Source organism: Zea mays, unplaced genomic scaffold, assembly GCF_902167145.1.
Source record: "Zea mays cultivar B73 unplaced genomic scaffold, Zm-B73-REFERENCE-NAM-5.0 scaffold_335, whole genome shotgun sequence".
Taxonomy (NCBI): domain Eukaryota; kingdom Viridiplantae; phylum Streptophyta; class Magnoliopsida; order Poales; family Poaceae; genus Zea; species Zea mays.
The window spans coordinates 6,968-19,451 of NW_023366965.1; the positions used below are offsets into that span (position 1 = coordinate 6,968).

Here is a 12,484-nt window from a genome sequence, read left to right on the forward strand (position 1 = left end):
AAAGTAACTCATCATCTGATAAGCACTTGCTGAGGCATCTGGGATACTGGTGTGTATCGCAGCACAGACAAGTCTCCTGTATCCGCGTACGTCTTCAAACTTATACATGATGATATATACTGAAATGGGTGCCTGCAGCACAGTGTATCCATAAAGATATCTTTTTCAAAGAATGTAGGTTTACTTACCATATCTGGTATTATTTTAGAGATAAACTCCATAGCGTCTTGGTATACACCAAATTTAGATTTATGGTATGCCGCTGATATAAGGAAATTATGGAGGATTCTATCCTCATCATCACTATTTATAGTATGTGCTGCTGAGTCATCACTTTCATCAAATATGATGAGTGATCTCACTAAATCACGTTCGTGGAAATGGAAGGGTCCATGGCGGTAATTTCGCCCCCTGAAGTCCAGAAAGATTGGAAAATAGATTTTATAATCTAGATAAGCCTCAGCTATTTTCATAGTATATAGTTCGAAGGTTGACGCGTGTATATTTTTTAACAATACAGATTTCAACTCACTATATCGATAAATCGTTGAAAGCTCCTCGTGTTTAAACAAAAGGCTAGATAGTAGCCTGAGCGCCTCCTTTCGTTTAAATAAAGCTAGATTCTTCGGCCTGAGAAGCCCCACGGACACTAATACACTCCAATGTTTTTGTATAAAATCATAGACTAATTTATTAATTCGATAGGGCTGCCGCTGAAGCTTCTTCACAGCACTCAACACTGGTTGAGATCTCTCGCGATCGATATGTATGTCAAATACACCATAATCTTTTTCACTTAAGAGAGTCGGACTATCTCCACTCTCCCTTTGTAGGGTTGTGAGGTAACCACCTCTATAACTCGATAGAGGGGTCAGATTCGTTATATATGGATCCGAGACTTCCGCGGTTGCGGTGGGCCGTAATTCCCAATCGGCTGGAGGGTATACCATAGGTAAGGTTGAACAGAAGGGTAGATCTTTAATGTCAAATAGACAATCTACATAGCCCGGGTATATTACATTTTTTGGCTTCTTATTCTTCTTATCAAAGAGAAAAACAGGTTTTTTGACTTCTATCAATTTCCTGCTAGCCAGCCAGCCAAACAGGGCTTCCCCTATACCGGGCTCCTTATGTTTACTGATTCGAACTCTTTTTCGATTCGTTTGTTTTGATATGCTCTTTTTCTTTCTATCCAGCTCGGAATGTACATCACCATTAAAGGTATCCACACCTTTATCTTGCAATAAGATGTTTTCATCTTCATTTATCTGCTTATCACCCCGCTTAGCTTTTTTGCGCTTTCTACCCTCAGCGATTATACGATTATACTCAATCTTAGCTGCGGAATCTAGTTCACTCACCAATGTAGCAACTTGAACACTAGCCTTCTCCAAAGCAAACACATTAAACTGCTTGCTTAAGACAAATACAACTATACATTCCAGTGTATAGGTGCCCATAGCTCTAACGATATCTAGATCGTCTGGTTTCTCTAACTTATCAAGAAGGTAATCCTTTGCTGTTTGCTCATCTATATTGATGAACTTATTCTTCAACTGACCTAATGATTCATAGACATTGGCCTCATAAAAATACATAGTCATACGTTCTATTTTAGTTTGAATGCCTTTTAATTCCTCAGCCGTCTGATTGGTCTTATTATTAGAATGATCTAGTAGTGTATTAAACACTTTATCTTTATTTAAGGGTTCCCTGTACCCCGAATTCATCATAACCTCATTTTCATATGTTTCAATGAATTCATCCCAGAATTGGTAGAGTTTTCCCATATCCTCAGCTGTGCGCTGACCCCCTGGAGGGATCCAGTGTTCAGCGTTGTACTTATTATTTTGCAAACCCCAACGTTTGACTGTGTCAACATTGATATCTTCTGAAGTACCGACTTCTACACCCCGCCTTAGTCTCTCCCATTCAGCCTGCATAGACTCTCCTAGCTGCTCTCTTTTTTCATCCTCTAAATCAGGGTCTCTATCCGTTGATACCCTAACTGACTCCCTGATCGGGTTATAATTACAGTTAAAGAAATCGCTCTTAATTTTATCTTTCTGCAATTCTAATTCACGCATTTCTTTCTCATATCTAACCTCATACTCGTATTCTCTATATTCCAATTCAGGAATCTGACTCTTTTTCAAGAGTCTTTTCACTTCGGCCAATTTTTTTGCTGTCAGTGGAGGATAGTTCATATTTTTCTTTTTTGTGTGTCTTCTTGCAGGTTGGATTTATTTAGTTTGAGACATGTAAGGACTTCTCCGGAGAGGTATTCTCTGCAGTTCTGTCCATCTCTGTCGGCACCATTGTTATCTGTCTCTTAATAGTAGAGGATCGCCGACGCCCTGTCTTTGAAGTAGATACCTGGTTGGTATCTTTATGTAGATTGGAAATGTGCTTGTATACTTTTCTATTGCCCAGTGACTCTGAGAAAAGTGGGAAACCATGTCAAATCCGCATGCTTGGCCTTCGGATTCGTAGTCATAGGTGCCTTGCTTATATTTATTTTCAGACAGGCGGCATAGGATCAAAGGTTTCGAACCAAGAAGTTTCCCATTCCTTTGGCGACGCAGGGAAGTCTCATTTGGAATTTCATATAGCCAGTGGAAAGAGGCGGTTTCTGAGAAGCATCCAAAGGCACTGCGAAGAATATCCATGGCGCTAAGGACTCGATCGGAGGTGCCTTCCTCAGGAAGAATGGTTGGGAAGAGACATCATGAATCCTCATTCTTTCGAATGAACTTATATGAATTATGCATTTTTCTCGTTTCCGTCCATTTATGTTCATCCACATTTTAGAAATAGAAATTCATCCCGAAATAACCAACTACCGCTTTCCTCGAACTCTGGCTTCTGCATTAAGTTAAGTGAAGGTAGTCTAGGGTAAGGCCCGAAGAAGTCATTTAAGAAATCGAATAAGAAGCTCGAAAGAAGTGAAGGCGTATCAGATACGGATCAGTCTCTTTCCCCGTAGGCATGAGTACGGCACCCTTGACTGGTTCTAACCATTCATTCTTCCCTGGTTCGACGCTTTCTCTAGTGGAGTGGATATGTGTTCGTCTACTTGACCTTTGTTGGTTCATACATACCTTTTCATTCCTGCTAGTAAGGCATCCCAGCTTTGCCTGTCCCCACGACTGCCCGCATCAACTTGAAACCGGAGAGCACTGGCACTGAGATACCTTACTTACTGAATTTCCTGCTGGCCTTCCCTTACCTGCCCTTCCATTTAGGTTGACGAATGGGATTTCCTTTTCTAGAAACACTGGGAGACTGGGTCTTCTCAGACAGAGATGGTTCTGCTCAGCGAGAGAACGAGCATACGAATCAATTCCATGCCCTGAACTTTGAACCAGAGATCCAGCTGGCACTTCTCTTTTGATTCATAACCCTTGCTTTGGAATATCCGGTTGACTTGGGCAGTTTCTTCTATATCTCGAATGCTTCAATCGCCAGGCCAGGTTCGATCAAAGAAGTTGATAGCGCGAAAGCTGTTTTAGTTAGTCACGTGCATCCTCGCCTCTTGCTGAGTCAGGCTATCAAGCCGTTGCGCTGCGTCTATCCGTTTTCTTGTTGGGTCAGGTTGAGTTCTAAGCCCGTGTAAAGTGAGCTTGGTCTGGAGCAAGCTTGACTCGTACAATAACTCGTCTCGTCTCGTATAGTATAGACGTTGAAGAAGCAGTCAATGGTGCCTGCTCTAGAAAATGCATATATCAATCAAGGAAGTGTTCCAGAATTCGTCGTATCCTGAGGTGAATCTTGCTTGTTTTGCTAATGACGTAAATGGAAATGAAATGAAATCTTGCTTCGTAATGAATTCCGCGAATCAAGAGCTGGAAGAGTGCTTTCAACTCACTCCAAGGGGCAAGGGATGGCACTATCACGACTGAATCGCCTATTCGACTAGTGCCAAGCGACCGATATCCTGATTGCCAATCGAACCCATAGGGACAAGAAACAGATCAAACAAACCATTCACATCACATGACCCTGACACTGTGCCTATCTCGTCTCGTAAGAAAAGAATTGGGTGGAGAAGCTGGCCTGGTCAATCCAAGAAAAAAGGATCCGTCCGATTCAGTGGTTTCGCCCATAAGGGAAGCATACTTTGATCAGAAAGGCGGGTCCTCTACGCTTTGAAAATAGCAGGTAGTAGGCCCATGGGAAAACAGACTTGCTCAAATCCATATTCTTGTTTCCCGAGGCAAAACCCACTAGTGAGTCAAGTGAAAGTCCTCCAATCTGTGAGGAGAGGAAAATCCTTATTGCATAGTTGAGCAACTATCTACTATTGATGACTGAGGCATTACAACGACGAAGATTGCAGATTTGGAAAGAGTATCATTGTCTGACAACTCTTCCTTTATACAGGAAGCAACAGTAGGAAATATGAGGAGTTTATGTTCACATCCACCAACCTACCAGCTTACTAGGACGGACTATGAAGAACTGCAGCGGATGACAATGGCGCTTCTATTCGAATCGAACACAAAGACGACCCAAATACAAATACTATTTCATTTCATTTAGTAGAGTAGAGTAGAGTAGAGGAGGGGAGCCCCACCTTTGATATCCAGTCGTGTGCCTGCCTGCTCTTAGATATGATTATTTCGATTAGACCGCTCTGCTTTGATCGGGATCTTACTCCACTAATGGTTCTGTTTTCGTACCAACTGCCCGGCCTAGCGCTTTAAAAAGGGCTGTCTGCATTACTGGAAAAAAAAGTAGTAAAATAAAAGTAGGGGCCACGTAGACTATTCTGAGGTGGTATGCTAAATCCATGATCCACTGATGTAGCTAGTGTGACTAAAGCTGCAGCTATTGGCTTAACAGGTTCTAAACTCTCCCACCCGATAAAGGAATTGAAAGACTACCCCGGGCCCGGGCCACGTAGACTATTCCCTTCCGCGGACATTCTTTTATAGTCTAGAAGGAAAGTAGCAAAGCCGAACGCAAATACACATGCAAATTGCGTCGACTACCTCATCACTGTCCAAAATGGGGGATACCGCTATTCATACATGGATGGACGAGGGACTCCGCTGACAACATCAGTAGATGACTTTTCTCTTTTCTCGCGGAATGCTATTAACGTTGGAAAAAACACAGCTCTCAAACTCACCCGGAGGGTGATAGGTAGAAGCATTAGTACCTAACGGAGCGGTATCTAACCAAAAGGGAAGGGAGGTGATGTTCTTTTTATAAACAGGATGGAGCATGGCTTCCTTTCTTCTTAGATACATTTCATTCATTCCATTTCTCTATAGTTTACACTATAACATCTTTTAAATCCTGACAGATCTCGAAAAGGGTGGGGGCACTAGAACCAAATCTACATACACATCGAAACTTCCTATCTCAGCCAAGCTAGCACCTTCATCCCACCAATGCATTGTACGACTCTCCACCCTCCGCCTTGCCTTTTCCTCCCTCATGAAATCCAAATTTCCCGCAATGAAATTCGATTTCGTTCATGTGCAAAACGGCCCTGAGATCCGGGACTGGTAAAACATGGGTGCCCCATTTTCTTTTCCGTGCTCCGCCTTAGTGCCCTTATGAAGGCGGCGGGGAGTCCTTAGCCTTTGAACCAAACTCTAGGGAACGCTCAATTGCCTGACGTCTCAACTGCAATGGTGAACTCAGTGACATACACTGAAATGGATTGCATCTATTGTTCCAAACAAGGCTGATATTAGCAGGGCAAGCCCTTCCATGCAATTTCTTGCTTCGCTCTACAGACGAAAGTGCCGGATAGTCAATGGTAACCAGAAGATCTATGGTTTTCGAGAGAAGGTAATTGGAAAAACGATTCATTCCTTTGCTTTCTTTCAGATATATATTCAATAAGTCTGACCTTACCTGAAAACGAGATTCATGAAGAAGCCCAAAAAGTGCCGGGCTTAGTGCAGCCCAGTTCCTAGCCAGTGTTCAGTTATTTTTTCAGAGCTGTCCTCCTTCCCTTTAAGCTGCTCTCTATTTGAAGCCAAAGTCACTATTTCTATCTTTCCTGTTATTTCGTACCTAGTAGTATATATGGAGAATACCAAAAAGCTATCAATTACGCATAGGAGTTGTATAAAAAAGGGCCCTGACTTGTTGAAGTGCTTATTTTTTAGAGAGATTGACTTTTCTTTCAAAAGGATACATCAACCTGTAGTGAACCGGGCCACCGAGCTTGCTTTTACCGCTCTTACAGCTCTCTCTCTTCTTTTTTTTTTGGTAGTTTGGCCAGGAAAGAGAAAGAGGAATGTACCCATTTCTATTTATCCATTCTAATAGAAAGTACCCAAAATGTTTTTTAATGTATGGAGCAGGCGTATGAGTTGATATCTTCAAGAGTCAAATCCTTTTCTTGCCCACCCAAAAGAAAAAAATCGTTACGAGCATCTCCAAAATGGAATTGAAAAGCTCCAATTTCCATAATGGTAGCGGGGAAATACCCAGGGAAGAATCATTCTTTTAATCATCCAGATCTATCAATTTGCGAATTCAATAAAAAACGGACTGATCCTCGGAATACACCATTATCTTTCGAAGTGCGTAGTCAATACTATGTTATATTATATTCAAAGAAACAAGTAAAAGAGTAAAGGCTTCGCCCTTCAATACCACACTTCCAATCTAAATTCCTACGAGATTGACGTTCGAAGAAAAAGACATGGTTTGATAGAAACTTTAAGTGGGTATCAAATAAGCTGGAATGAATGGTATCAATTTCTTCTTTTCTATACTGAATCTGCTTCGGTATCTCTTTCTTCCTTCCCTTCTGTAAACCAAGCAGTGACTAGCCTCTGGCACTCACTTTCCAAAGCACCAATTGACTTGCTTTCAGAACAACCCTGATCAGTTATACCGGAAATACCACCCGTACTACGTACGCCATTCCCAACGCGGAGCGCCTTTATTTTCGTATTGAACTCCGCTAGGAAGAAAAAGTTAGACCGTAGCCTAGTCACTCTTCTTTCCAATATACTTATAAATAATCGTGGCCGGCGCAAACCTAGCACCGCGTTGACATCTTCGCTTCAAAAGCTTTCATTTTATTTCTTTCAAAGGAACATGAACTAGGTTATTTACGGGAAGTCGTCCAGTCTAGGAGCACTCCCTTAGATTTGTAGAACGTGAACATGAGTGGTAGACTGAACACCCACACAATCTCTATTTGACAGAGCAACACCTTGAACGAAATCAAAATACTAAACAGAGTGGGTTACCGGCTCTACGACCCCATTCCGGGGCACTACTGTAGAGCTCTTTGGGCCTTCCATCTTTCTTTCGTCGTTTCGCACATAGATACAACTGTACTCTCTATTAGAAACTATATAATATAATAAAAATGGAAGTACTTTCGAGTAGTCTTACATTCACATCTTTAACTACTCGTTTTTTCCCGTTGCTAGCTAGCGTCTCACCTTCTTTTCCGAAAACGTAGGAACTAAAGAGGCCGGCCTTCGGCAAAGGGAAAGCGTGAAAGGATTTAAAAAAGGGGCTTTACTAAACTAAACTAATATAGAAATGGAAATCTGATAAAGATGCCTAGTCTGCGCTGTTAGAATCCATTGGAGAAAGGCTTGCTCACTTCTTCATCTGTGAGATACTCGTATTAGAATAATTTAGAATAATGGGATTGGACCTTGCTTCGATCCCCTCTTTAAGAGACTCCAGAAACTCGTTGACCCATAGATGTAATAGCCGAAATGAAACTCTTTTCCTTTACGCCATAGGAACTAGTATAGAATTATAAAAGAGGTCTTTCCTTTACGTCGTAAAGAGAAGCATGTGCCTTCCACCTATCCTTCCACGTATAGCTGGGCTTTAATAAAGAACGCATCGGGCAGCGAGCGGAAAAGAAAGTCGATTGAATCTTGGTAATTGAGTGAAGAAGCTCTCAGCGAAGAACAACCCGTAAATCTAGGAAGTATTGAATCGGGATCCGATCTCTTTTGGTACACTCGAGTCATAAGGTGTGTACAGACAGACAGGCTTCCTTTCGAAAGGCTAGGCACCATTTGGTCCAAAGCTCCTCATATGATGGGTATAGGGTGACGACCTTAATGAATCAAGTATTCAGGTGGCAGAGTTATTAGCTACATAAGCGCTCAAATTCCAGAATACTTATTGCCCTGGCTTCTATGATCAACCCCTGGCACATTTCGGTTTTGATCTGAGGCTATCCTGGTCTGCAGGACCCAACACAAGTATTCATCCTTTCCAATCTGAAAAAGGTGTTGCCGAAAGCTTACCCTCTTCCACACGGATGCTACAGCCGCTATCACTTTTGCAGGAGGGGAATTACAGAGTTCGCCTCTCGACATCTTGTTTGGTAAACGGAATTTTTACCCAGGCGCCCTAGTGTTGCCTAACCGTTCGGCCTCGGATGCGAGATCTTTAGCTACTTGTATCAATTTGCCACAGTGTGCTTAGATACAATGCGCTGGCAGCTGAGGCTTGGCAGGATGGGAGTGAATTAAATTAAGGTCGAGGGAGCAGGAAAGAGTTTGTTATTCGCTATTGGCTTAGTACGGCCTATACATAATAGGGCCATGACGGTTTTGGCAAGGCCTTGAACTTCATATATCCCTTTTTTACTCAATCCAGAATACCGATAAAGTCAGATTGAATCATTTATCGACCTTTCCTTTGGATTTATTATCATAGGTAGTGTTCGAGATCGCCTCTGTGCGGTGAACGCTCGAATGTAGCTAACATCAGTTTTGTCCTCGCGTGGTTGTGAAGGAGATGCTGCTGCTGGATGGAATGCTTCCGGGGCGCCATGATCCTTCTATCAGGAATAATCGAGGGCACTGACTGACTGCATCAATCATCGCTCAGTGAGCTATTAATTGCCGCCAATAGCGCTTCGCTTGCATGCAAGGCGGCTAATAAAAGCGCCAGGTAGACGCGCGGAGATGCATTTTTAGTACAGGTGGGACAAGCTCTAGGGGAATAATCTCTTTCTTATTTCTTTCTTATTTCTTTCCCATGACGACTAGGAACGGGCAAATCAAGAATTTCACTTCGAATTCCGGACCTCAACATCCTGCTGCTCATGGTGTTTCACGATCAGTATTGGAAATGAACGGAGAAGTGGTGGAACGTGCGGAACCACATATTGGATCACTCCAGTGCGGCACGAAGCCGCTGACGCTGAGTAGGCTCCTATGCCGCTAGCACGGTGGAGTAGCGCGTCATGAGCACCGGGCAAAGGGACGGTTGAGCAACTCAAGCGAACCGCTCTACCTGACTTTGGATAAAGATAGAAGGGAGAAGGTTGTGAAGGTGGCCTCGTTATCCACACATCTGGTCGGAGGACCGACCTGGGCGAGCGTAGGCGGGTCCTGGAGTGCCCGTCAAGGGCGCTAGCGCATACCCCGGGGTGATCATCACCACCTGCACCTCACATCTCGGCACAGTGGAACGTGTAACCCGCCTGCTGTCCAAGTCAACCACTTAATTTCCTGTAATTCATAGCGCCTAACAGAACGTAGCAGCAAGGGACAACCCACCCATACAGACAGCCTGCGGGGAGGATGGCACTACTGGCAAAGACCGTCTGGCGAAAACGCCGCAGGCGCGAAGCGTGGTGGGCCTGCGCCGGGGGAGCATAGGGAGGAAAGGGAGCCCGGACGGTGGAAGAGCCAGGGGAAGCCGGGTCATTTGACGGAAATGGAAGGTCCGAGCAGCTCATTCATTCTTGGAAAAAGAGGGGGGGAGCGGGCCAATGTATCAATGAATAGATACAGTCAACGGTAGACAGACAGCGCTGCCTACACGCGAATTAGCTTCCGAACAAGCAAGGGATTGAGCAACTAGCGCTAGGCGCATCCTCTTGCTGGTCGAGCGGTCTCAATTTCACTACAGGATTTGCGAATGAATGCTGGGCCACCTCAAATGGCGTGAGCCGCATGCGGGGAGACCCGCACGTACGGTTTTCAGGGGGATCCGGCCGGCGCCCACCGACTAGAGGGACTGAGAAATTAATCGAGTACAAAACTTATCTTCAAGCTTTACCTTATTTTGATCGTTCAGAGGGCGATCGCGGAGTCACTGAATGAAGTCCTCCCTTTCTTTCGGGGGTGCTGACCCGCTGCGAGGCAGATATGACTAAGTGACATATTGAATATGGCGACGACTACAGCATGTCGTAGAAGGAGATAAGAGGTGGAGCCAACGACCCACTAAGACTCACGTATCTACAACTACATTCCCGAGCGGCAGTCAAACGGAGGCGTGAATGCAAGATGCCAGCGGAATGATCGACCGGACAGAGGCTAGGGCTGCTTTCTTCCCACCACGTCCTTCCTTGTGTGTCGGAGATATAAAGCGAGTGCACCGGAAAAGAAGGGGAACAGAGTCGATCTATTCCATGGCGAAGCATCCGAAGCATAACTGCACACTCACACGATCTTTGCCGAGAGATAGGAGCATTCGGTGGAACCGGTGAACTACACTTGCTTCTTGATAGATGTGTGGGACAGAGGGCTCGTGGTACCTGCTGCCCACCCTTCCTCCGCTTTGATAACCGTGTGAACGGAGAGTGGGCAGAGCAAAAGGGAAGGAGGTCCTCATACGGAGTCGCACACTTGAGCAGTGCGGGAGACTGGAGAATGGGTCGAGTAAACTCCCTTAGGGCCGATTAAATCACAGACGAGGTTCTTTATTTTTTCTTTTATATTTGGAGAAAAAAGAAAGGCAGAGGTAAATACTTCGAAGAGGCGGCTCGGTAGGGATGGAATGGTCAATCGTCAAGTCAAGGATGACTTCTTTGTTGGCGAAACGATGGGGGAGAGAAAGCACGCCAGTGATTCTCTGAGCCGGTCTTCATTTCCAACGCCTCGGGAAACAGGTCGAGATAGATGACAGCACCTTTTTATCCTCTTCCTTACCGGGAAGGCGCACTTCTCTTCTTCTTCTGGCCTTCACCTCCTGCCCGGCCCGGAAATAGAACCCAGCCCCCTTTCTGATCCATTCATTTCTGCAAGCAGGCGGGATCCAGAGCTAAGCCCCCCTCCTATTCGAAGCCGGGTGTGGCCTCGCCCTTTTGCTCTTCCTTCGGTTTGGCTCCACGAAGGCGCCGCCTAGACTAGGAGCCCCACTCATATTCAAAAGGCGCCCAGCTTTCAAGACGATGATAATAAGTAGTTAGGCTGCCATTATTCCAATATCATGGAATAGCATGGCCCGGGGCTAAGGTAACTCCAGTGGGAGAGCCGTGTTATGGGTGACCTTATTGCACGGTTCAGAGAGCACTTGTGTATGTGATGCAAGTGAACGTGTACGAAAAAGCTGTCGTAAAGTTTCGTTGTTCGTTCCGTCGTTGACCCTATCTATGTTTCTACGATGGCCCAAGAACACGCTCATTCTTCAGCCGTAGAGAGACTTTTGAATTGTGAGGTACCATTACGAGCTCAATATATACGAGTGTTATTCTGTGAAATAACTCGAATTTCAAATCATTCACTTGCTTCAACTACTCATGCTATGGATGTGGGAGCATCAACTCCGTTCCTTTGGGCTTTTGAGGAGCGGGAGAAATTGTTGGAATTCTATGAAAGAGTCCCGGGAGCCAGGATGCATGCCAGTTTTCATACGACCTGGTGGAGTGGCACAAGATCTGCCTCTTGGCTTATGTCGAGATATTGATTCCTCCACACAACAATTTGCTTCTCGTATCGACGAATTAGAAGAGATGTCAACCGGCAACCGTATCTGGAAACAACGATTAGTGGATATTGGTACTGTCACTGCACAGCAAGCAAAGGATTGGGGATTCAGTGGTGTAATGTTAAGAGGTCGTGCGACATGAAGACATTGATAGCAATATGGGGGAAGTTCCCATCAGGCAACAACGGTTCTGCCCGACCCTACAAAAGCATGCATATGTTGTCAGTGAAGATTTTGTGTGAAGCCTTGGAGACGACGTACCCGGGGCTAGGGTGAGCTGAGGGGGGACAGCGTAAGTGAGCGAATGTGTGTAAGCCCAGTCAAAGATTCCTATTCTAGGCGGGCCATCAACCTTCGAATGGTGTTGGTCCTACGGACCGTGAACGGATTCGCCTCTGGCCTCTGGGCACGTCGGAACCGCATGAGTTCACCGGGGTGGAGCACGGTCCGCCAAAATCGGCATAGGTTAGGTGCTATTGATGGAACATGGTAAGCCCATCTTTCTCCATATGAAAGTGCTGCGGGCACATAGAGATGTGGGTAGAGGAAGTCTCAAAAAGCGAAGGCCGAGCTGTAGGTCACGTGACCTGCACCGAAAAGGTGGCTGACTGGGCTTTCTCCTGGATCAAAGCAGATCAGCTCGCCAAATTCGTTGATCGAATCGGGCGCCCCGGAACGTCGAATGAAAATACGTGGTCTTTCTACAACCCTATTTATATGATAGGCCCGGCCCCTTTCCCCCTATCCCTCCCTTATGTTTAGGAGCGGGATCTGCCCAAGAACGACCTGTGGTGGTACGGACTCCGCA

The 12,484-nt window shown here is 45.1% G+C and overlaps 1 protein-coding gene across 1 annotated transcript in view; it reads left to right on the forward strand.

The window, feature by feature from the left end:
- LOC118474816 (putative ATP synthase protein YMF19) overlaps positions 1–12,484 on the forward strand; it is a 31,286-nt gene continuing 18,802 nt past the window's right edge. The window contains exon 1 of the mRNA XM_035963769.1: positions 1–12,484. This exon is cut by the window's right edge and continues 18,802 nt beyond it. The gene's annotated coding sequence lies outside the window, so the exon portion shown is untranslated.